Below are 4,254 nucleotides of genomic sequence, written 5' to 3'. Positions count from 1 at the left end.
TATTGAAATTAATTTATCTACTTCTGCATCATGGGTATTAGATACTGGATGCAGTTCTCACATTTGTACCAATGTGCAGGGACTAAAAAGGAGTAGAGATTTGGCAAAAGGTGAAGTCGACCTACGAGTTGGCAATGGAGCAAAGGTTGTTGCTTTAGCCGTAGGAACTTATGTATTGACTTTACCTAGTGGTTTAATAATTCAGTTAGAGAACTGTTATTGTGTACCTGTAATTAGCAGGAATATTATTTCCGTTTCTTGTTTGGACAAGTTTGGTTTTTCGTTTATAATAAAGAACAATAGTTGCTCAATTTATTTGAATGATATATTCTATGCTATTGCACAAATGAACAGTGGACTATATGTCCTTGATCTTGAAATGCCTATTTATAACATTAATACTAAAAGGATGAAACCTAATGAGTTAAATCCAACTTACCGTTGGCATTGTCGATTAGGCCACATAAATGAGAAACGCATTTCCAAACTCCATAAAGATGGAATCTTGGACTCTTTTGATTATGAATCATATGAGACATGCAGATCTTATTTAATTGGAAAGATGACAAAGTCTCCATTCACAGGAAAAGGTGAAAGAGCTAATGATCTTCTGACCCTCATACATACTGATGTATGTGGACCATTGAACATACCAGCTAGAGGAGGTTTTCAGTACTTCATCACATTTACTGATGATTTCAGTAGATATGGTTATGTGTATTTAATGAAACACAAATCAGAGTCCTATTAAAAGTTCAAGGAATTCAAGAATGAAGTACAAAACTGTAGCGGGGTATTCGTTACCATTAGAGATATTGACTAAATCCAAGGTAAATCATACAAGTCGAGTCGCCACCGCACTTCTATTTATCCAAAGGAATGGTTAGAAAGCGAACAAAAACCTAAAAGTTTTATCGAATTAAAAACTAGTAAAAATATCAGAGATCTGGGTAAGGGGGTTGGTTATGCAATGGGAAGGTATTAGGCACCCAAAGCATCCTAGGTACTCCTAGGGAGCCCTTTTCACATTTGTTGCAAAGGTTGTTGTTTTTTTTTGAAAATTTATTTGTGCAAACATGATTGAAGGGATGAGAAAAGCGTGTATGTTTATCTAATGTACTACTTACTAAAAGAAGGGTCAAAAGAAAATGACTCGCACGGACGTCGCATCCACTGCATACGTATCTCATCTGAATCTGAGAATCAGAGTCTTCGTAGCTCGGCTACCTATGGGTTAAAGAGGAGTGTGCTCGGTAAGACATCGCGTCTTATGCCTACGTATCTCATCGGGAATGAGAATCAGAGCGAAACGTAGTTCGACTAACTACGGGTTAAGGGTTTGGATGAACGACGTTACTACGCAATCTACCGGATGCTCGACCTTTGGAGACTTACTCGCCTGTAGTAGAAGGAGTAAACGTGTTCTTAGGAGAAGAAAAATCAATGAGTTATTTGCGTTTTAGGAACGCTCATGCAAAAGGGCAGTCCTAGATGAAGGAACCGCGCAACCTTAATTGACATGCCACGAGAGGCTATATGAATCCTAAGAAAGCGGTAAAATGCGGGAAAAATAAAATACCACGCGGATAAAGATCTGAAGCAACAACAATTAATAGATAAGAAACCCAAATACTCTTCCAAGCTAAACATCACCAAAGAAAGCGAGTCAGTACAGGTAATCGGAATAAACCTCCAGGTGGCATCCCACAAATAAAGTGGAACACCAAGCAAGCTATCCCTGCAAGAGTATGTGAGCCCTCACAAAAACTCAACAAACAGGTTAGAGTAATATGACGGAATTAGGAGAAAACAATGCCATAACAAACACAAAACATGTTAGAGCAAACAGGATAGGGTAATCAAGAGTTGCCCCCAAATCAAAATGTAACCACATGAATCATGCCATTAAAATTCACAAAAAGCAACCAAGGGTAGGAGGCCTAAACCTCTCGTCAAACACATGCATCAAAAGGGTATCAAATTCACCCATAATACCTCATACATTCAGAGCATTCAAATTAAAAGCATAAAGTAATGGGAATAAGGCAAACCTGACTGGAGAGATCGAATGAAATTGAATTGCCCGGTTGGGTTTGCAAAGCAATCTGAGGGTTTATATGAGAGGGAATTGGTTCTTTGCCGATGAGTTCCCTTCAGTCTCTGGAGGTTGCTCTGAACTCTGTTAGCTCTTCTCTCACTATCTTTTTCCTGCCAGGGTAATAGGAATATAATTCCTTTTGTTTCACTGAAACTCTAAATTTATAACCTGATTTTTGTGGACCTGTGGGCTCAAATGAGAGAGGCCCAAGTCCAAAAAATTTCTGTTATATTTTATTTATTTATTTATTATTTTATTTTATTTTTTTTATTTTTTATTTTCGTTCTTTTTTTTTTCGTTCTTTTTTTTTTTTTTTTTTAAACACGTGGGCTTCGCCTAGCGAGCATGATAGTTCAAGAAATTCCTCTGAGCGTAGGTGATTCTGGTGGCTTTTCTTGGGACTCGCTAGGCGACCCATTCTGCTCGCCTAGCGAGCATGACAGCTCATGAACAAACTTTTGCTCCTTCAAGATTAACGTTTTGACTGACGAATAGACCCCATTTGAACCTGTTGGAAGTATCTCAAGCCATTCCCTTGTGTTGACTGATCATCTAAATAGAACCCACAAAGTGTCTTGGATGATACTCAAGCTTCAAACAAAAGATATTAGTGACACATTTTTGTGCTTTTGGTTAGTAAACAAAAGTAAGAGAAACAATGATGTATAATTCAAGCATGCTTGGTGATCTCAAACCAATCACAAGGAGTCCCACCCAAAGGCAAAGGGAACTGTAAGACCCCAATTTTGGCCCTAAGATCCCTCATGGCCCATATCATATCATATCATGGCCTCAAGGATCATTGCAAGCCCTAGCTTCCCTCCTAGTGGGTAGGTTGCTCTGTGAGTGTGGTTCTTGATCACCAAGCATGTCTTGCATTTGTATATCTTTGCTTTTCATTTGTTTACTAACCAAAAAGTACAAAAATATTGTCATCTAACCATGTTACTTGCAGTTGAAGCAATCATCAGCAAATTAGGTCAAAATCAGTCAAAGTCAGTCATTGCAATGGATGGTGGCCATTCTTGCAGAATTTGGGCACCATGATCAATAATAAAGAGTTCATACATCTTATGACATCATTTGGAATCAAGATATCAAGGAATTAGGGTTTGGAATTCATCAGAAGGTGCTTCAGTCAAGCAAAACCCTAGAAAGTCAAACTTGGTCAACTGTGGATTTAATCAGTGATTTGGTGATGGGATTTGGTCTGAGAAGGTCTCATTCATGTCTATACAAGCTTCATATATCATGTCAAGCATCCACAGTGAAGAAAATAAAGTCAGACAGGAAATTTCCAGAAATAGAAAGTTGACCTGTAATTCAAAATTGCCAAAAATGGAAACTTCTTGATCTTAATCTTGCATCATGATACAAGCTCCAAATGAATTTTTGCCCAACATGAAAGTTGAAGATCTTGTTCTCCCATTTCCAAAAAGTCCAAGAACTCTCAAATCCCATGTATGGTTGGCAAGATATGATCAAATCATTTTCACAAAATCTTGAACTTCAAAAGGCCATATCTCTCAAACCATTTGGCCAATTTTGGTGGGGTTTTTTCCTACAAACCACATTTTACCTCCTCTTTCCAAAAATATAAATTTCATGTGCCAAAACATTGCCAATCAAAATGGCATTTTTGAACCTAGCATGGTTGAATTTCAAGTGAAGTGAAAATTTGAAGTTTTGATTTAAGTAATTTCTGTCAAGTTGGCCATTTGGGATTGATTTAAGATGTCATTTGCAACTTGTCCAAGGCCCAAACTCGGCCAGAACTTGCACCTCCACCTCCATATGTTCAAAATTAGCAAAATGGCAAAACCACTTCATTTGTGATAAACATGATTAGCATTTGTTAAGCCAACACTAAACAGATGTATATAATATATTTTCTGTCCATTTTCCAACCCTAGAGAGAGCTAGCAGCCACAAACACACAGAAAACTCTCTTCTCTCAAAAAAACACTCTTCTTGCATTTTTGCAATTTCTGCTGAAACCTTGAAAGCACTCGAGCATCCATTGGTTTTTCATCACCTAGCCATCATTGTAAGCTCATTCCAAGTGTAAAACACCAACTGGAAGCTCATTTCGAGCTCTGTTTTCTTCAAGCTTCAGCCATGGCAAGTGTGGATTCAAGCTGGATTTGAGTTGTTCG

The sequence above is a fragment of the Lathyrus oleraceus genome, chromosome 4 (genome assembly GCF_024323335.1).
Source record: "Lathyrus oleraceus cultivar Zhongwan6 chromosome 4, CAAS_Psat_ZW6_1.0, whole genome shotgun sequence".
NCBI classification, from domain to species: Eukaryota; Viridiplantae; Streptophyta; class Magnoliopsida; order Fabales; family Fabaceae; genus Lathyrus; species Lathyrus oleraceus.
Note: the sequence above shows the minus strand (reverse complement) of the source record.